At 45.4% G+C, this 21,915-nt stretch overlaps 1 protein-coding gene across 4 annotated transcripts in view; it reads right to left on the minus strand.

Moving 5' to 3' along the window:
* The window catches only part of Lrrc8b (leucine rich repeat containing 8 VRAC subunit B), a 62,385-nt gene that overhangs the window by 32,252 nt on the left and 8,218 nt on the right, over window positions 1–21,915 (minus strand). For 3 of the 4 annotated variants that reach the window (XM_085691549.2, XM_085691545.2, XM_085691547.2), the window contains exon 2: window positions 4,252–4,365. The exons of the other annotated variant lie outside the window; for it this stretch is intronic. The gene's annotated coding sequence lies outside the window, so the exon portion shown is untranslated. The remainder of the gene's footprint in view (window positions 1–4,251; window positions 4,366–21,915) is intronic. 4 annotated transcript variants of the gene reach the window in all.

The following is a 21,915-nucleotide window of genomic DNA, read 5'->3' on the forward strand; positions in this document are numbered from 1 at the left end:
TACTCTACTTTACCATCTACTTAGCACCTCCTCCCATAGTTTAAGGGCCCTGCTTCCGGCCATGCTTCTGACAGTATCCCTGCTACCCAGGTACATGGCTGCCTTGTCTGATCCCTTCTCAAATTCAATAATTCTGTAAGATGATTCCCAGAACTCAGGACAATTAAGTTACTAATATTACCTCATTAAAGAGGAGAAAGCCCAGGAGTAGGCAAAGAACAGTGTGTGTGTGTGTGTTGTGCATGAGTATGTGTGAGTGTGTGTGTGTGTTGTGCATGAGTATGAGGGAGAGAGAGAGGGTGTGTGTGTGTGTGAAACTGGGACCAAGACCATAGACACATGGTTGCATAGGAATCCTCCAAGAAGGGCTAATACTGCCCCTTGAAAAGTGCCAACAAGTTCTCTCGGAAGGTCAAATTCACCTTCAGAGATCAAACATTAAGTCCCCATGCTGAGTCAACGACTTACAAAGGTATTCCCTTCCTCTTTGACACTCTGATTTGCTCTGAGGACCACCGGCTCTGAGGACCACAGGCTCTCGTAGCTCTCTGCCCCTTCCTCTCATAGTCCCTATTATCCTCTAAGTAGTCACCCCATTAACGGACCTCTCCTCCCACTAGCAATAAGCTGAGGTCTGGTTAGTATATATTATGCTGATTAATGTGTCCCAGGTTTACCATGCAGAAGCCGCCATTGCATATTAATGTACAGATAAAAGGGTTAAAATCAGACTCCTGACTTGAACAGAAACCACAACTATCTTTCCATCATCTCGCCTTCAGTTTACCAAATTCCACGTGACATCCAAAGGTCCCTGCCTGCAGCGACTAGAGCTCGCCAAACGGCCCATCAGCAGGGAAGGGAGTGGGCGGGCAGGTGGCTCAGCACCATCAGAAAGACTCTGGGGTGCGTGGGAGCACATGGAAGCTTCTCACAAATCCACACAGGACCAGGGGAACCACAAGGTGCAGCTGCAAAGCCGGTGACAGGCAGCCTTCTGCACCGGCCTGCTTTCTGCCCTAGAGCTCCGCAGGACCTGAGGCCTCACCAGGGAGGAAGCCATGTTCTCCCTTCTGCACCAGAGCTCCACAGGACCCTGAGGCCTCACCAGGGAGGAAGCCATGTTCTCCCTTCTGCACCAGAGCTCCACAGGACCCTGAGGCCCCACCAGGGAGGAAGCCATGTTCTCCCTTCTGCACCAGAGCTCCGCAGGACCCTGAGGCCTCACCAGGGAGGAAGCCATGTTCTCCCTTCTGCACCAGAGCTCCACAGGACTCTGAGGCCCCACCAGGGAGGAAGCCATGTTCTCCCTTCTGCACCAGAGCTCCACAGGACCCTGAGGCCTCACCAGGGAGGACGCCATGTTCTCTCTGGGGATTTTAGCTTTTGAGACAGAAGTCACATTCTGCATTTGGAAGTTGAACATGGCTTTCAAATGAGGGTGGGCTTTCTCACGGTCTGGTGCACACTCAGCTAGACTCCCCAGGTCTGCTGGAGTTTCCCTATTTACATTCTACAGTGCCAGGTGTCTTTATCGTCGCGCGTTCGCCGTTCAGGAAACGCCACCACAGAGCACTGCTGGCTGGAAGACGGGCAGAAGAAATACGGAGCGTCTGATCTGCCATCAACTTGTGTCACGCCCCAAAATGGCCAAGAGAAACTGAAAGAATGCCACATCTCACATGGACTCTGACACTGTGTGAGTCTTGTCCCAGCTGATGAAGGGGATAGGATGGCTTAAGCTCAGACCTGGCCTTCAGAAGGAGCATGTGCTTTGGTGACAGAAGACATAAATCTGAGAAAGTGAAGAAATTGGGATGCAAACGTCTAAGTCCCTCAAGTAAGGGAATAATGATCACTGTAAGGTACAGAGCTGGGGAGGAAGGGATGAAGAGCAGAAATGGAGGACTCAAAAGTAGGGCACACAATGGAGGACTGGGGTACACCACGAAGGACTGGGGTAGACCACAAAGGACTGGGGGCATACCATGAAGGACTGGGGTAGACCACGAAGGACTGGGGTAGACCACGAAGGACTGGAGGTACACCATGAAGGACTGGGGGTACACCATGAAGGACTGGGGGTACACCATGAAGGGCTGGGGGTATATCACGAAGGACTGGGGTAGACCACGAAGGACTGGGACACACTATGAAGGACTGGGGTGCACCACGAAGGACTGGGGTAGACCACGAAGGACTGGGGTAGACCACGAAGGACTGGGGTAGACCACGAAGGACTGGAGGTACACCATGAAGGACTAGGGGTACACCATGCAGGACTGGGGGTACACCATGAAGGACTGGGACACACTATGAAGGACTGGGGTACACCATGAAGGACTGGGGGTACACCATGAGGACTGGGGGTACACCATGAAGGACTGGGGTAGACCATGAAGGACTGGGACACACTATGAAGGACTGGGGTGCACCATGAAGGACTGGGGTACACCATGAAGGACTGGGGGTACACCATGAGGACTGGGGGGCACAACACAAAGGACTAGGGGATGCATCATGAATGACCCTGATGTGGGATTCTAGTCTGTATATGTGTTGCTTTTATTGGTTAAAAAATAAAGAAGCTACTTGGGTCTATGTTAGGGCAGAACAGAGGTAGGTGGGGAAAACTAAACTGAATACTGGGAGAAGAAGGCGGAGTCAGGGAAATACCACACAGTTGCCAAAGGAGAAAGATGCGAGCTGCCAGCTGGAACCTTGCCAGTAGACCATGAGCCTTATGGTAAAATATACAATAATAGAAATTTGTTAAATTAAGATGTAAGAGCTAGCTATAATACACACACACACACACACACACACACACACACACACGTACGCTATTGGCCAAGTGGTGTTGTAAATAATATAGTTTCTGTGTGCTTACTGCAGGACCGAGCAGGACAGAACCCTCTGTCAACATGACCCAAACAAAATCAGAGTAGAAAGTCAAACTGAGCTCAGGGGTTAACAGATCGGGTGTACTGGAATTCTTCAGACATGACAAAGATAATAGAAAAGAGATTAGGGTCAAATATTAACTAAAGTTTCAAACATCAAGATAATAAATTTTCAAAATGAAATCCAAGCCCCACGCCTAACAGATATCTGAGTAATTATTGTTTGGAGGAGCAGAAATAACTTTGGGAATTAACAAAGATTTTCACAAGAAAAAAAGAATTTAGACTGGATCTTACATTTAGTAAGATGTCACTGAGCAATGGAACAATGGGAAACTATCTCAGAGAACATAGTACATTTCAGGGATATTAATTTGAAAACATTCATTGGTAAAAGCCCAACACTGAGAGCAGGAAGTCTAATTTACATTAGAATGTATATCTGATAATCTCAAGAAGTAAAACATAAATGGGTTTCACAATTTTAATTCCAAGTAGAAAAATCACAAAATGGTATAAAAAAAATCAAATTTCCAGATTTGCCTGGCATATGATGCAACTAGATAAAGCAATTAGATATTAGATTCTGAGGAAGCAGGGTTTTCTTGAAAGTCTTAACTGGCTTTTTTTCAAAGAGAAATAAATTTGGTAAGTGGTATTTTAGACTAGAAGGTACCTGATACTTCAGTAGATTAAATATTTTACCATACTCTTTAGAACAAATAGTCAAATACTTCACGCAACGCTTTAATATGCACAAACAGTCATGTAAACACACACACACACACACACACACACACACACACGAGACACCAGATTTAGCATGGCCATGTAAGCTGTATAATAGACAAGTTATCACCTCAATATACAGGGCTGTTGGTCATTGGACAAATCAGGCACCGTGTCACTCACAATCAAATCACAGTGACTCTTAACGATGGACTAGTGCTTCATTTGTTTCCCACTGGTGCCTAATCACACACTGTAGAAGGATGACTTCACCACAAGGGCCTGGCTCTGACAGTAAAGGAACCCACCAGGCAAACATGAAGATCTGAATTTGGCTCATCAGAATCCACATTAAAAAAAAAAAAAGTCAGAGTGAGTGGTCTGAATCCCACGGCTGGGACGGTGGACATGGGAGGGTCCTTGGGGCTTTCTGGTCAGTCAGTGTAGCCAACCAGTGAGTTCTAGGCTCAGTAAAGGAGCTTATCTCAAAAGTAAGGTAGGGAGCAAGTGAAGAAAACAGCAGACATTGGCTTCTGTAGAAGTGCGCGCACAGACACACACATGTGCACACTCACACACATGTGTGCGCACACACATGGAGCTTGAACAACTGACTTACCAGTTTAAGCATTGGGAAATTTCATTCTGTAGAAGTCACCGAACGGGGAAGAAGGACCATCAAGGGAGGTGTCGCAGAAGAACAGGGCACCATGGGAAGGGGGTGAACGAGAACCTATAATGGCAAACACGTACGACAATGCTATAATAAACCCTTTATATGCAAAATTTGAAAGCTATTTTGAATAAAAGAATGACAGTATGAAATGACTAACTCTAAATCCGTCTTTCCACTTGGCAGCAGCGTTTTTCTCTCCTAACCATGTTACTTAAATATTTCCCAGGAACAGGCTGAGTGGGCAAACCAGGAAGTGAAACCAAATATAATCACTGTGAGAGCTGAGGGCAACGAAAGACACTTTAGAATTAGTTGGAGTGCTATTAACATTTCGTTTAAAAGTCTATTCCCCTGGCAACATCAATGTAATCAGAGCCACACTAAGAGGGATCTCTAGAGGTAAGTGTTCAATTTGTTGTCCGGCAACTGATGTAGTCTTTTATGCAAATGCACTTTGCTGTAGTGGGGCTGGCCCATAGGAAATCTGAGTGACTCACCCCGCCCCGCTGAACAGAGCAGGGTGAATCTCTGCTTTCCACGCTAGTAAATGTACTCAGAAAAATAGTTCATAATGACCCACTTTGGGGAAAATGTGGCTTTGGCTTCTCAGGTAACAGATCCTATTCTCTGAGTTATTCTGGGATCTATTCTACTGTAAAGTCTAAACTTCTATGCAGGCACAGTAAGAATTAAAGTGCGATGATTCCGTTGTGCAAGGTGTTGCTAAACAAAGCTCGCGGCTGGCTCTCCTGACACGCATACCATAAAGCTCCATCATTTCTTCAGCTCTGCAATCATGATTCATGTCCTAGGAGACTGGGTGTGAAAGAGGGTCTAGAAAAACCGAAGGAATTCTCACTCACTGATTTATTTTCTTCTGGCTTTAAGCAGGGTTGAGTAAGTCTAAATACATGACGTGCAACACTGAACATTTCTTAGCAACCAAAGTAAGTTGGAGCCTCAATGACCTCCAGCCTTAGCCCTGGCCCTCACGGCGAAGAAGCAAAGGAAACATGAGTACCCTGCCCATAAAGCAAGTCTACTGCCATTACAAGTATGAATAAAAATCTAAGAAGGAATGTCTGAATTAAATAATCAGTGGCTACAAGTCAATCTGAGTGTCCATGTACATGAGTACACACATGGGAAACGTGCAAACCCCACGGCTAGTGAGAGTTCGGTAAACACCTGATGCCTATCTGCCAGGGCACGGCCACTGAGCCTGTTCTAATTCCGCTGTGTTAGAGGAGACTGACAAGCTGGAGTAAAGCTTTAATTGAAGTGCTTTATCGAAAGACACATGGATAACGCATGATAGTGGTATGTGAGAGGGCTCAGTGTGTAAAGGGGCTTGCTGCCAAGCCTGACGACCTGAGTTCAAGCCCTGGTCCCACAAGATGGAAGGAGAAAAATACTCCTGAAAGTTACCGTCTACCCCCACATATACCAAAGCACACACCTACACACACACACACGCAACATGTATTCGCACGCATACACACACACATCTTTTTAGAGCAGACCAGCCCATTAGGCTACCTTTCCTCTAGGTACCCTCTCCCGTCTCTGTTGCCCCCCCATCAGACATCACACTTTCATTTTAGGGCCTCATATTTTAGAGTTGTTTTGTTTTCATTCTCTTGACGGGAGAATTGGTTGGTGTTTGCTGAATTACAGGCTGAGGGAGAAAAGGAAGCAAATTGATCTTTTGTCTCCCCTTATGACACATGAAAAGGTCAGGGAAGGTCAGAAACAAAGTGAGAAAGGGAAAGAGATGAGGCCCAGCAACTAACTCTAAGAATTCTAAGCACACAGAATTCTAAGTCTGGGGAGCACCGCTTTCTTGAGTGGTTATGTAAACCATTGACTTGAAGGAAAATGCAGTTTCAGCTGGAGATCGGTGGTGGATGCTTGCCTGACCAGCAAGTCCTGAGTTTGATCCCCAACCATGAAGGAAGAAGATGGTCAGAAAGACACGTGGCTGGGGAAGAACACGAGCCTACTCCGACACCAAGTACCGAATACAGATTTGTACTGGGTTTTGTTCTGTTCTGGTACAGGGTCACACATGGCTCTCCTGGCCTGATGCTCCTGATGCTCTCAGCAGGTCGCCAAAGCTGACCTTGAATTTCTGACCCTCCTGGGATTACAGATTTAAGTCACCAAGCCAAATTCGAAGCATGGTGCTTTCCCAACCATGGGAGCTTCTCTTGAAGCTACCAGAGTCCTGGTAGATAATGGGCTCCCTGTCTTTAGGATACACAGGGACTGGAGGGGAAGAATGAGGGGGCGTGGTCCTCAACAAGGAAATGTGTTCAAGGTCAGCATCTCTGTGAAGATGTAGTGAGGACATTTGGGGCTTCAGACTCCCAAATAAAGCGCATGACTGACCTGACTCGGAAAAGATAATCCTAGAATCTGAAGGGATGAAGCAATATTTTAAGTAATGTTGAGAGCACGAGAAATACTTTGGTCAGAGGTGAAGTGAGGGGAGCAAGGGGACCAGGGAACCCTACAGGGACAACTGAACTGACAAGGTATGAGGGTCCGGAGCAGGGAATGTGTGAGAAAGAACAGAAATGACGGGTTTAGGAGGAACATGGGGCTGGGAATGGCTATCCACAGTGGGAGTCTCTGAGTGGCCAGCTTTCATGTCAGATCAAGAGTAGTTAACATAACTGAGGGTTTTGGCTTAGGGTTTGGCATACCTAGCCTTTAGCTGGAAAGTGCTTACAGAATGTTGCTGTCAAGAGGGACACACACACGGAAAGGCATAGACTGGGAGTAGTCCACAGGGTAACTAAGAAAGGACGAGAAGAGTGAACCTGCTATCCACACATTTGCATGTTTCCAGAAGTTGTTTCCTGAAGGGAACGGATTCTGCAGTCTTGGCGTCAGACGGGCCACTAAAGGGAGCCAGGACGCAGGGACAAATGAGAAGCCCGGTTACAGGGCCAGTGGTGGAGGGGAGAGAGGGCTATGCTTGCACAGGTTGTGAAAGGCCAAGTTTGCACAGCTTGTGGACTTTCAAGAAACAGGATTAACAGGCAGATAGAAAAGCCAAACAGAACCCAGGGCAGGTGTGTGTGTGCGCGCGTGTGTGCTTTTGTTAGGCTGTTCATTTCTACTAAAGGTTCTGTGACGTGGGATATAAAATCCTGAACCTGGTAACATGGGAAAAGTACAAACAAATGTAGCCCCCTCCACAAAGCAATCCATTTACAAAACTGTTCTCTAGAGAATCCCATTTAAAGACAGGAAACTTAATTTATGACATCTTAGTAGAATAAAACATAAACCTGGCTTATTGCTTATATAGAGTTGGGGAAATAGATACATGGAAATTATGGGCTCCAGGCTAGCCTGGGTTACACGGTTAGACCTTGCTTGAATGAACAGACAACTCCAAACATACATGTTCTAGGATGGTCGCTTGTGTGTGTGTGTGCGTGCGCACACACATACACACACACACACACACACACACACACACAAACTGCTCCACCAAGCACCTCTAAGAACAACATCTACTTGTTGGCATCTGACTGGAGGCAAACAGGATGACTGGAAGTAATTAAGACTCATTTCTGAAAGACTCCCAGCATCCCGGACCACTGCAGGTGCTTGCCGCCTTCCTGATTACGACCTGCCATCAAAGCCTACAAGGCTTTTCTTTCCATTTTACTCCAGTATAAATAAAAACTGGCTTCTGTCAAACCATATGGACTAACTTGTGTTCTAAACTACTGGTCACAGAACCAGTGAGCATATTTAGTTCATCAACATCAAGTGTAACGAGAATTTTAGAAGCGTTTTTTTTGTTTGTTTGTTTTGTTTTTGTTTTTTATTGTTTGTTTTTTTTATGAGCATCAATGCCCCTTCTTTGGTAGCTCTGAGTTGGAGACTGCATCCTTGGGCAGCGTAGTTTAGAAGTGCTTGTTTTCTTTTGCTACACAGAGTTTATCTGTGATTTGTACACTGACACTTACTTATTCTGTCTCCATCTGCTAGGGGCTGTGCCCCAGGAGCATGGGTTCTCTGTGGAAATCACTGAGTTTCCCACCAAGCCCAGACAATGCTTGGTGGAATAAATCAGTCCTGTGCCCGGTCCACTTTAAGAACAGATCACGTGTTTTCTTTAGCAGTCATGTCACATTCTCCAAGATCCAACTTAATCTGGAACTACGACTTCTACCTATCTACCTTAAAGAGACTCCTCTGGCTCCAGATGCCTTCCCTGCCCACCTGTCTGAGGGAGGCCTTGTTGAGGCTCCTCACCAGCTGCCCTATTCTGGTTTCTGGTTTCCCCTCTCACTTCCTGTTGGTAGCAAGTGCTCTAGCTCACATTTCCTTTCAGTATTTTGACCCCAGGTACCTGAGTTTAACATCTGTCGTTTTCACTGTTTGAGACTTTTGCTCTGATGATGAACCTGGTCAATGATCTAAGCTCATCTTTCTCCAGCTGCATAACTTAAGCTTAGGAGAATTCTAGCTGACTTTTCCCGTCAAGGCTGTTGTTCTTTAGCCCCACCACGAAGCCCAACCACCACCCTGGCTGATGAGATAATCCTAATGAGCAACTCAGTGTAATCTTTTTCTGGCCAACTAGATTAAATTGGTATGAATTATTACATAATCAAATCCAGGAAGAAACTATTATATTCCAAACTCACTGAGAATGACATGAAAATCCCCAACCTTACAAAGAGATACCTTTTATTTAAGTAACTGATGTTACAACTTAGATGTCAGAAAAATATTGTGATGCAGCACAAAACGCAGGCTGCAACTTTTAAAGCCATTACAAGATGATTATTTTAATTCACAGGCCAGTAATTCCAAACACATCTAGCCTCTGAATAAGGTGGTCCTCAGGGTGGTGCAGAAGACTAAGCAGTTGGTGGCTCTCCTTTCCTGAGTGATGACTCAAGTCAGCTAGACCGGAAATAAAATTCGAAGGGTACACAGCTGGCACACAGCTGTAAGCCGCCTACTGTGAGTGATAGCACGATCCGTTTCCCCTATTTGTGCGAATGACTTTGCGAGCAAGACTGCAATCCAGTGAGAGCCTCTCTCCTCTGCAGCCTGAGCTTTCCATGTCCTGGGGACACCTCTACTGGGTTCCTCTGCTTGCACTGTGAACTGCACAGTGACTTCTTGATTTTACTTAAGGAGAAGCTGATCTTTAAAGTCAATGATTTTTAAAGTCAAAGTATGAATTGCTTACAAATTAAGGCTCCAAAACTTGGAAGACTTTTGCTAAAGGAACTTCACTAGCAAGATTTGAGGGCCAGACAAGCGCAGGCCCAGAGTTCTGTGCCGACCACAAAGTAAATAAAGGCAGCTTGTTCGCTTTCAGTGTAGAACACCTTAATTCACATTTTAACCTTTTATTATGGGAAATTCCAACCACACACAAAAGCAGAGTGAGCCCACACCAGAGCCCGCATGCCCATCAGTGATGCAGTAACCACAACAACCACCCTCTCTGGGTCATTTGAATGACACTCTAGACATGGTTTAAATCTCATTTCAAGGTACCTTCAGTAGACTCTTAAAAATATAACCAAAATACCATAAACACACCGAGTGACTTGCTATAGATATTTAACTAATATGCTGAAACAAAAGGCCCAACTCTGGAATCCTTACTGTGTCACACGGTGTAAAACATTCCCTCCAAGGCTAACTTCAAACCACCAATCAGAGTGCAGTTGAGATGGACATTCAAATACATGTGCCAACCTTATATGATACTTCAACTCTGCAGGAACACTGGGCATAAGATCGTGAGTGTGTGCGTGTGTGGGACACGCGTATCTGTTCATGGAGTGCCTGCCTATGTGTGCACATGCATCCCATGGAGGCAGGAGGTCCGTGTCAGACGGCACCACTTTCTACCTTAGACAAGCTCTCCCACTCAGCCTGGAGCTCGCTCACTCATCTGGCAGGATCTGACAGGATCCAGTAAGACCCTTGGATCCTGTCTCCACCTCCCTGGCGCCGGGATCACAGGCATGCACACTGAGTGCAGTGTTTCCGTGGTGCTGGGATCTGACTCATCTGATAATGCTAAAACCTGACCGAGTTATGTCCTCAGCCACGACAAAGACTCTTGAGAGCACAGGTAGCTGTAAATTACTGTAAAACTCAAAAGTGATGGATGTGTACTACTCTTATTACTTCATAAACTTTTATAACTTAGTTTTCCTAAGTTTTTTTTTATTTTATGTGTATGGGTGTTTCTGCCTGCATATATGCCTGTGCACCGTGTGCCCAAGGTCAGAAGGCCTTGATCCCTTGGAACTGGAGTTATGGATGGTTGTGAACCTCCACGTGGGTGCTGGGAATCGACTCTGGGTCCTCTGGAAGATCAGTGAGCGTCCTTAACCACTGAGCCATTTCTCCAGTCCTAGAACAGCTGTTTTTTAAATGACTGTTTAACAAGTGACTTGCAAAATTCCTAAAAGCTTAGGAAATATAATTTTTAAAGCCGGTGCATGTTAGCATCAACACACCCGACATCACGCTGAAGTAACTGGCAATTCTTGTCGAGATTCCTCTGTCGTCTCTGTCCTCTCTACATACCTGCGGTGGAGGAGTTAAGCTTTGGGAAGCTGCACCAAGGTCAGGTGTCCAACCTGGCTGGTGGTGCCTCCTGTTATAACAGCCTGCTCGCTCTTTCCTGCTTCTGGGGGTGAAATGAGATGCCCTCATGAATGTCCACCTTCCTATCACCAGGGAATTACAACTATGCTTTTATCTTTTGTTGTCCACTCTCAAGTCTCCAAGAGAAAGCGATTGCAAAGGGGCAGGAGCAGGGAGTTGGAAAAGGGAAAATATATCCATCCTCAGCACATGAGCTTGAGCCGTTAATGGATTTGAAGCTGAAGACGATGGGCTGTGATGTGAGTTTGCAAGAATCAGTCACTGTGCTTGCCGTTCGGAACCCACCCCCAACGCATCAGGTGCAGTGGACCTTGGCAGGCGGCAAAGTCCAAGTGACCTCCAGCCTGGATGAGGTCACATGACCCCACCTCGAGCTTACTACATCCAAGCAAACTTCCAAGGTCCAACCAAGCAATCTCTTTATTGTAAAATCTAATTTTTTCTTTTAAAAACTGTACTAGGAAGATTTACAACAATAAAATACGAAACTGCGAGGATCCCCCATGTGTTCTTCATGTAGTTCTAACGATCGGCTCCTGACAACGCCCACCTGCTGTCCAGCCAGTCCCTGAGCAGATGACTTCATCCACGATCACTCTGGCTCCGCACACCTCCTCTCCATCCTTCCAAATCCTACAGCGCTCCTTCCTCAGCATTCCCAGCAATCGTGTGACAAGGGCTCTTTGTGACATTTACCTCACGCTGGACATTCATAATGTCACTGCTTAAAGGGCAGAAAACCTCTTTGGTTGGACATGCATTGCAAGACTTTATTATTAGCAGGGAAGAGATTGGTAGGCAATTAGCTTTTACAAAGTTTGCTGACATCCAGCATATTTTTATATAACACATTGACTGAATTCCCTCTGTGAACACTGCATTGGGAAACCATACACCGCTTGGGTAGGCAAACCGCTTAGGTATGGCGAGGAGGAAAAGGGGTACAGAGCTCAGAGGTCTGTGTCTGTGCTCCTCTCTTCTGGATATGTGCTGTGCAGGTATAGTGGGTGGGTTCCCTGAGCCGACCCATAAACACAGGACAGCAGAAATGACTGGCGGTACCACCACACAACAAAGAAATCTATTGCTTTGGTCCTGAATATGGAAAGAGAATACATTAAAACTCTCCAAAGGAAAACAGAGGGAAAGAGAAATGAAGGCCATCAGAGCCAGCAAAACAAAGCTAACGCCATCCTTTCCATCGTGTTAGGACTGGACGAACAGAAGGACGCCTGGCGGGATTGCTAGCACTGCAAAGGGGCTCTGACGTCCCTGCTGGATTAAATATAAAATTAAAAGGCACGATTCAACATGGGATTTCCTCTTCAAGTAGAGCTTCAGAATAATCTAATCAAAGTTATTATTCTGTTTACACCCCCACAACACTCTCCAAGATGCTACCTTCTCAAAGCTGCAGTCCGCTTTGCCAAAGCCAATGGATCATTTGATGATCATCATAGATGACAAATGTCTATCCCATCAAAGCCGACACCACTTCCATCACAAAAGGACGGAGGTCTCTCCATGCTCCAGGAGAAAGGAGGAGAGGTGGATTCACCCAGAAAATATCACTCTATGAACCACACTACTGTTACATGGGAGAGCAGAAGAGAGGCTTAGCCTATGTAACATGTGTTCTCGGACATTATTAACATTATTGAAAGTTTTATTACAAGAAAATGACAATGACAAGGATTGGGGATATGGTTTATGTGATGGGGAAGCTTGGTTAACCAATTATCTTTAAGAGGTGGGACCAAGTTAGGGTGTGGCTTGCTGCGACAGAGAACAGGTGCATGGCCCAGGCGCGCTCTCTCTGTGTGGTTCCCTCACCGCACAGCTGAGCCTGGACTTCTTGTTCCTGTTTCATGAGTTTTTTCCCCTTATAATAAATAAAAATGTAACTGTTTATCTTTAAGTTGGCCTGGTTATTTCCGAATCGGGTTAACTTTTACAGTTTGTGTTTTTGAAAACTGAATAATATAGGGCAGTCCAGAGAAGCTTTTTGTTTTAAAAAATCAATTTGAGACCTTAATATCGTCTTTGCAATAGTGGATGAAAACAACAGCTGTTGAGCCTGGTAAATCCAAATGAGATTATCAGGTCAAACAAATCACAGAAACAAAACAGAGAACACTTTGGACCCCTGTACAGGGGCACTACAACACCAAAATGAAGATCTTATGAGGGAAAGAAACACTTTGTTTAAAAATATTTTTTTAAGACTTGACCATAATACTTCAAACCCTGAGAATTCACTGGCCAGGGAAGACACAGAAGACGTACCAACACTTCCCTTCCTTTCCCCCATGCTTGCAGTCACCTCCACAGCACAGTCCCTGCATAACTCACATCTTATTCTCCACAAGCACACAGATTTTAAACACCACGACTCACTGCCTTCTGCAAAGTGAGGTCATAAGAGAATCAACTTTCTTTGCACAGAGTGTTAAGTAAGGAGACTGGCCAAGTACAAGTTACCTCTCAAGTACACCGAAGAAAGATCACAGTTTAAGACATCTAACAAATAAGATGAATTTTTTTTTAAAATTTACCTTTCAGATGTATACTTCTTTGAACAGACTGAGTACTGACAGCCTTGGAGAGCAACTGGCACCAAATACGTCTCAAGGTTGTTTATAATGTCCATATATCAACATAGGCACTGATAATAAAAGACCACGTTCTATATCTCATCTGCAGAACAACGTTGAAATTCACAGGCTATTCTGCTCTGATGGTAGAACCCAGTAATAAGTTTTCCTATGACTGGAGAGATGGCTCGGCAGTTAAGAGCATTTAGCATTCTTGCAATTTACCCAGGTTTGGTTCCGGGAACCCATGTGTGGCTCATAACTATCCATAACTCTAGTTCCGGAGGATCCAACAGCTGATTCTGATTTCTGCAGGCAGCAGGCATGTATGCACTACATTTACACACAGGCAAAACACATACACCTAAAATACAATCAATATTTTTAAATCTTTAAAAATCCCATAAACCTGATATATTAAGCCTAATTTCACAACAGTAATGTGGTTCTACTTTCAGGACAAAGGAAACAGTCAGTGAAAGCCTAGTCACAGAACTGGCTCACGTCCATCAAACGACAAGACAGAGATTCCCTACCAGACCTTCCCAGGTAGACGGATGACAGCAGCCCTGGGTGAGGACCCAGCCCCGAGAGTCAGAAATCATGGAAAAACGTGGTGCAGTCAAAGCGTCAGAGCATTTCACGAGATGATAAAACGTGGTAATCCCAGTGTTTCCTACCGATTAATTAAAATGAACGCTGACAGCAGCCACACAGGATTTTCTTACAGATCACACAAAACATAACACAACCAGCAAACATGACTTAGTAGAACATCCACGTGGACTGCTGAAAAGGGGATCAGCACAAGACACCCCAAGTTCCAGACAGAGGATGGCTTGCAAAGGCACTGTTCTGTAGCCCTGAGACTTAGAGGAGCTACACAGGAGGCAAGAGCTGAGCCACTGTGAGGACCATGCCCCGGAGATCACAAGCTTGCCCAAGCAGAGGACTGCTCTCTAGAACCTGGCCTAAAGGTGGGCATGGGTTCAAGGACAAGAATCAACTTGGAAGTCATGAAAGCAAGGCATATTCAAAGCCAGTATCTTCGTTCAGTCCCATCCCACTACTATACAACAGTGGCTGGCTTAACATCCAAGTTTCAAATGTCCCGGCAATGTTAGCCTCTTTTAAAGGCTATTGTTAAAGACTGCCACATTCTACAAATTTAGATGATCATTGCTATCAGGAAGGTGGTGATTGAGATTATCCACAGGTACCATCATTTAAGTGCCCATCCCTGACTGCCTTCGAGTCTCCAAAGAGCTGAAGACAACAATGAACTTCCGTGCTTCCTATCTTCACCTCCAAGAGTGGTGGCACATGCCACACCACAGCTAACCAAGTGCGAGAGATCCAGAGCTCTGTAAAACTGGCCTGCAGGGGCATTTTAACTATGCTTTTATGAATAAAGACTGCTTGGTGGTGCCAAATGAAGCACAATTAGTAAAAGCTCAGGGCCAGAAACTGGGGTTCAGCCTGAAGATCCAAAAAGCCAAACGGCCAGTCACTGGCTCTTACCTTGACCACAGTCCGAAAATGGCGATCCTGCCTCCAGGACTCTCAGAATGAGACTGTGTCTGAGAGCTGTCTTCCCCAGTACCCCGTCTTATATTCCTTTCTAGAGCTGGGATTAAAGGCATGCATCACCCGATTTCTATGGCAACTAGTGTGGCTACTGGGATTAAAGGTGTATGTTACCATAATCTGGTCTGTAAGGCAGACCAGTGGGGCTGTTTTACTCTCAGACCTTCAGGCAGTCTTTATTAAAGTAACAACTGAAATGCCACTACACTGACCTAGAGTCCCACAACGTTTCTGTTTGAGATGGGGCCTCAAGTGGCCCAGACAGGCATGGGATTTTGTATGTAGCTGAAGATAACACCTTGGACCCGTAATCCTCCTGCCTCTACTTCCCATGTGGTGGAATTACAGGCAGGCACTACTATGCCAACTTCAAATTAGCAATAAAAGGGTTCTGGTACCGCTAACCCTTTTAATCAAATCAGTACCCAAATCTGCTACTTTAGACACACAGTAGATGCCCACAAAGAGGCTGAAAATTAACTCTTATCTATCCTACCACCATCGACCTTAACATTAGCTAAGATACACAGCCTCTCAGGATGCCAGCTTCATCATTAATCAAAACAGAAATAATTCCTGCTGGCCTGACTTCTACTTCCACACTGACAATAACATCAAAGTAATGACATCTCCCTCCACCCACAGGCATCAGGGAATGGCGGCCTATGAAAGAGGAGACTCCTCACAAACACAGCCTCTGTTCTCCTGGGCCATAAAACCTACCAATCTTGCCCATGGTGTCCTATCTCCTGGAAGACCAGGAGCCATCTGGACCGCAAGCTTCCTAGCCTCGGCAAACCTCACCCGTGCGGGAGTCCATTCTCCCCACAGAGGTGACTCCACTTCCTCAGACCTCTCCTCATTGGCTGAACTGTGAGATGGTCTCTCGGAGGATTGCATAGCATCTGAGGACCGGGTGGAGAACGAGACCCGCTTCGCCTCTGAGAGATGACAAGATGTGGGACCTGAACTGGCAAATGTCAGTAAGCACAGTTGACAGGAACCACCCTAGGATCCTTCAGATAAAAGAGGACAGCCAATCTGGGGTTTTCTTCCCCAAAATTTCTTTGATATTGGTCTCCTGTAGTAACAGGCTGCTTGTTTGTCCCATGTCACATCTGGGTCTCTCAAGAGGATTTTCCTTAGCCAGGTGTGGTGGCACACACCTTTAATTCCAGCACTAGGGAGGCAGAGGCAGGTGAATCTCTGTGAGTTCATGGCCAGCCTGGGCTGGAACACAGACTTTATCTCAAAAAACCAACCAGCCAGTCAAACAAACAAGCAAACAAAAAAGAAGCCTTTCCTTTACCCCCAACACAGTCGCGTGGCTGCCAGTGTCTCTTGCCCAAACAAATTTGGTGTCATCGCCTCTGCTTCTTTTTGTCCTTGGACCATTCTTTGGAAAGCCCCATGCTAGGCAGAGTTAAAAAGGTGTTTCCAAGTGCAGCTCAGGCTGAGCCTGGGCCAGAATCAGCATGGACACTCCAGATCCGGTTCCAGTGCCTTCCTTCCCTTCAGGCTATGAAAAGAGGGAACGCTGGCTTGGGCAAGTGGATGCACTCACTGTGAGTCATGTTAAAAATGTAGTGTGCCAGGGACTCCACAGACACCTTCAAATCCTTGTCAGAACCATCACAGCAGCAATGAAATGGGCGAATACAAGGTCACTGGGTGAAAAGAAAGGAGCCCAGACAGGCAAAGAAGCAAGAATGGAAGGGAGTTCTCATGTCACAGAGCAGCAGCCTATATGGCAGTTTGTCTATTTAGTTCCAAAGTTTGAGTGCTGGTCCTCAGTAGGTGCGGCTCGAGGGATGGTGTTATAGCTTCCGAGGGTTAGCATTCCTAACACTCTTGCTTCTAGCAGCGTTTCTAGTAATTAATTTTTGCTACAAATGTTTATCTTACCATTGCATTTCTGTGCTCATTTGTAACCAAGCTAATCAAATGCGAATGTGGTTTGGTCTGGAACAGATGAACCATCTAAAACACAGCGTTAAGTTATTTCACATTGTACACGCCACCTAAACAAACACGAAATGAGCAATACAAAATTTAAAACAAAGACAAATTTAAAAACAGTTGTTTAGAATTGAGCAACTGGGTCATTCTGCTTAATATTTGGGTAGTTTGAGTACCTGGGAATACGATGCAATGTAGATTAGAAAACAAAATGTGAAGAAGCTACTGGGTCTTACTGAAATCACAAACTTTTACAGAATCTAGATACTCTTTCATTGTAATTTTAAAACAAGCATAAAATAAGCATGTATTAATTGACTGTATAAAAAATTCAGGGGTAAGGAGCAAAATAAAGTATTAGTCATTAGGGCTGCCTTTTATGAAGTTAGAAGAAAATTTGATAAAAGTCAAGTACCTTGAAGATTGGACATCCTAAGCAGGCAGAGAGCTCCATTCAAAGATTAGGTTGAAAGAATGTAGTTTATGACCGGGAAGCAGTAATGATTTCCCCCAGTACCCTCCGTTTATCAATGAGTTAACACATGTCTGTACTGAAGACTCTCCACAGACTTCCGTGAGTTATTCTTCACCCTCGTTACTCCTGGGTAGGGACAGGACAAGGGGCATCAGCCCATAGCCCAGCATCTCTTCCAGTGGGTTGCTCCAGTTCTGTCACCCATGGCGACGCTTATTACATATGCCATGTTCTCCATTCTGACCATGCTCATCACCACGGCAACAAGGCACGCAGATGAAAAAGTAGGCTAGAAATTCCAGTCTCTCAGATGAGGATGGGAAAGGGCTCTTACTGAGGGGGAAAAGGCAAGAGTGTATTCTATCAGACTGGCCTGTGCGTTAAAGGGTGAGCCTCGTGGGGAAAGTAGGCTTTGTCTGCATAGATGCAGGCCATGCATGGTGGGGCATGCCTTTAGCATTCTGGAGGCATAGGAAGGTGGATTGCTGAGGTCAGCCTGGTCTACATAGTGAGTTCCAAGACAGCCAGGGCTCTATGTAGCGACCCTGTCAGAAAGAAAGAGAGAGAGAAAGGAAAAGAGAAAGAAAGGAATTCAGTAAATGCCATTGTTTGTAGGAGAAAGAATGATAAGCGTCTCAGATTATAAAGCCGAGTTTTACTAAAAAACTTGAATATGCAAATTAAAAACTTTACCTTCTACCTGCTTTTGGAAACCGCACACTGAGCCAGGGGTGGGGTAATGACAGCTGTTAACTTTTGGTCACTCCGAAGCACTGGAAGAGCTAAGGAAGTGTGGCCCAGAAGATAAGACACAGGATGAGTGCTTTCTAGACAAGCTTATCTTCCAAGCTCCTCGCGCGCCCAGAGGAAACTCCTGGGTGGGGGTGGCTTCTGTGTCCGGGTGAGGAAGGAAGTCCCGGTGTCCTCAAGGAGGGAGGAGGCTTTCCTCACTGCAGGCTCCTCTCTCAGCCCCGCGTCCAGGTCTTCTCACTCAACCTCGCTGCTCCCTTAAAGCCTTGAGAAGCCCCGGCTCCATAGGCAGCAGGGCGGTGGTGGTGCAGACCTTTAATTCCAGCACTTGGGGAGACAGAGGCAGGCGGATCTCTGTCAATTCAAGGCCAGCCTGGGCAACAGAGTGAGTTCCAGGGCAGTCAAGACAACACAGAAAAACTCTCTAAAAATCAAAACAAACAAACAAAAACCCCACAATACTCTCTCCTCAAGATTTCCATCTCCCTTAGGTGTTTTTTGTTTTGTTTTGTTTTCATTTCTGAGTTCTTGCTCATCCTTTTCTGGGACGTGTGCGTACTTGGGATTTGTTATATTTCTCCAAGAAAGCACAGGCAAACTGAACCTCTGCCGAGTGCTTGTCCCCCAAGACTGGTGCTTCCCTGGAACCTTACACAGTCCTCCGGCTCATCTACACTTACAGATGTTGAAGGTTTCTGCCCTGAAGAGCAAACTTTTAGTCATCCCTTCAGCCGACCCTGAGCACTGATAGCTGATTTCATAAAGGTTTCTGTCTTAAGTTTCCACACCACTGTTCTTCAAGGCAGGTGGGTGTAAGGTTGGGGAGTCACTTTTGTAGGGAGAGGTATTCCGGCAGTATTCATCTCCAGATAGTCTTCAACTGAAATTATCTCTGTCACTGATGTCTGGTGTGGGGTGCCCCCCACCCCAAACTATTTTCTTTTTTTTTCTCTTTTCAAACCCACCATTTCCCCACTCTACAAAAGAAGGGCAAGCCTCTGTTCTCAGCAGTCAGCTCAGGGTGCCTTGCCTTGGGGGTACAATTATCAGGTCACTGAGCAAAGAGTCATTTTGCAATTCCCTAGGGTTACAGGTGTTGAGGAAATGAAAAGAGACAGTGACTGAGAAGCAAGTCCTCTGGCTGGGGGAAGAGTTGTCATTTCCTGGCTTGGAGCAGGTGTGGAGGCGGACACCTATTATTATTAGCTCAGGAAGACAAGCCTGGCACCCTGCCCTCCCACCGTCATTCAGAGTAACTTCTGACAAGCACTCAGTAGTTTAAAGAGAGTGGACTCTCTTGTTCTGGTCCCTTCTCTCAATTATGTGGCACAATGTCTTAAGCATTTGACTACATAGTCTTATTTTGGCAATAAGTGATACTTACCCAGGTGCAAATAAGCTTCTAAGTCCACATATCTCATGAAGGGACAGTTTTCTGAGAAAAATTTCATCTGTGTTATATGTATGTATGAGTGAGTGTGTCTGAGAGTGAGTGTGTATGCTTGTGATCATGCACCAGGGAAGCTATGTGGAAGTCAAAGAGAACTTAGGAGTTTCTCCTTCTACCATGTTGGCTCCAGGGATCAAATTCAGGTCCTCAGGTTTGGTGGCAGATACATTTATCCACTGAGCCATCCCGCCTGCTTCATCATCAAAGTTCTAATCGACTTGATGCTGTACATGAGTAAAATAACTCAATTTTTAAGCGTTCCATAGTATTTAAAGCTTAGTTGTGATAAGAACTGTTGAAATACATTAGATATACTGTGTTTGTATATATTTGTCAAAAGAATATAATATGATAACCAAGATTAAACAACTTCTTCTTCTTCTTCTTCTTCTTCTTTTTTTTTGGCTTTTTGAGACAGGGTTTCTCTGTGTTGCTTTGGAGTCAGACCTGGAACTAGCTCTTGTAGACCAGGCTGGCCTCGAACTCAAAGAGATCCACCTGCCTCTGCCTCCCAAGTGCTGGGATTAAAGGTGTGTGCCACCACCACTCGGCCCAAGGTTAAACCTCTAAGCACGTGCATCTTATACCCAGATCATGCTTTGGAGAAAATGAGTTTCATGATTAAAACATCTGTATAAATTTCCCAACTTTTGTAACAAATCTTTAAATTACTTTTTTAAATAAACAGTGATGGACACCAAGACATCTTTATTTAATTTAGCTTCTATTTGGAATACTTAAATTACTCTTTTTTGAAAAAAATCAATATTTAAGTCATCAGAAATATCATATTTGTACTTGTATTGATGAAAAAATTACTTCTATCTTTACACGCGACAAAGGTGGACACTCACAGACTCTGCTCGAAACACCCGAGTCTCAGATCTGTGAAGATGACTGATCTAAAAAACTGACTTCTGATAGAAAGAAAAAACTGGATTGTGTCAGAAAAATACCAAAGCTGTCTCCAGTATCCCTGTCACCAAACCTAGAGCTCCGAATTAGGTTTGTGCTCAGTAATCACAAGTTCATTGATTCTCCAACCCACACCAGGCTGCCATTTTGGTAACTTGACACAGATTAAAGCCACCTGTGAAGAGGAGGGATCTCAATTGAAAAATTCCCTCCATCAAACTGGATGTATTTTCTTGATAAATGATTGATGGGGAAGGACCCAGTCCACTGTGGATAATGCCATCCCTGGACAGGTGGTCCTGGGTTCTCTAAAAAAGCAGGTCAGACAAGCTACGAGAGCAAGCCAGTAAGGAGCACGCCTCCAGGGCCTCTGCATCAGCTCCTGCCTCCTGATTTCTGCCCTGTCTTCTCTCATGACGAACTGTAGCTATAACCCAAACAAACGCTTTTCTCCCCAAAGTTGCTTTTGATCAGTGTTTGATCACAGCCACAGAAACTTAACTAGGACATCGATGAATAGCATTTGTATCGTGTCTTAAACACTAGCCTTTTCTAACCTTTAAAGAGATTTCTTCCAAAACACCAGTTGAAAGCGCATCTGTTGTATCTGTTAATCAATCTCTGGAATTGGGAGTGCACAAAGTCACGCTTCTCTCCTGGCTCTCCCCTGAATATGCTTATTGAATGCCCACAGTACATCAGGCTGAGGCCTGGTTCAAGAAGCCCAGGAGACGAGAAAACATTCATCACCTGGAAGGAATGCCAGACAAGAGGCTGTTCTCCGGCATCAGTCCTGTGCAAGGACCAGAGGCAGCATGGAGGAGGGGGTGGGGCAAGAGGGATGGAAGAAAGGCCTTCAAGGATGCCAGCCACGGTCTTCAAAAGAACCAGGCTTGAGAGAAAAGCATCAGTTTACCGAGAATCCTCAGGGAACAGGAAGAAACAGAGTGCGGCCATCTTGTCTCGACAACCTCCCCGTATTACAAATGGCTTAAGATGGGGTGTGAGTGCGTGTGAGTGTGCGTACCATGTCCACGGAGCAACCACTGAGGACATGGAAACTGTGGAGTGGCAACAGGTGGTGCCAAACAGTTGCCAGGACCAGACAGAAGGAGACTTTGTGATTCTGCACACTTGGGCATCCGCACCTGCTCACTTTCACCGAAGGAGCCCGCCACCTGACAGGGTGAGATCTGCCTTCTAAGGAG

This window comes from Myodes glareolus, chromosome 8 (genome assembly GCF_982192425.1).
Source record: "Myodes glareolus chromosome 8, mMyoGla1.1, whole genome shotgun sequence".
Taxonomy (NCBI): Eukaryota; Metazoa; Chordata; class Mammalia; order Rodentia; family Cricetidae; genus Myodes; species Myodes glareolus.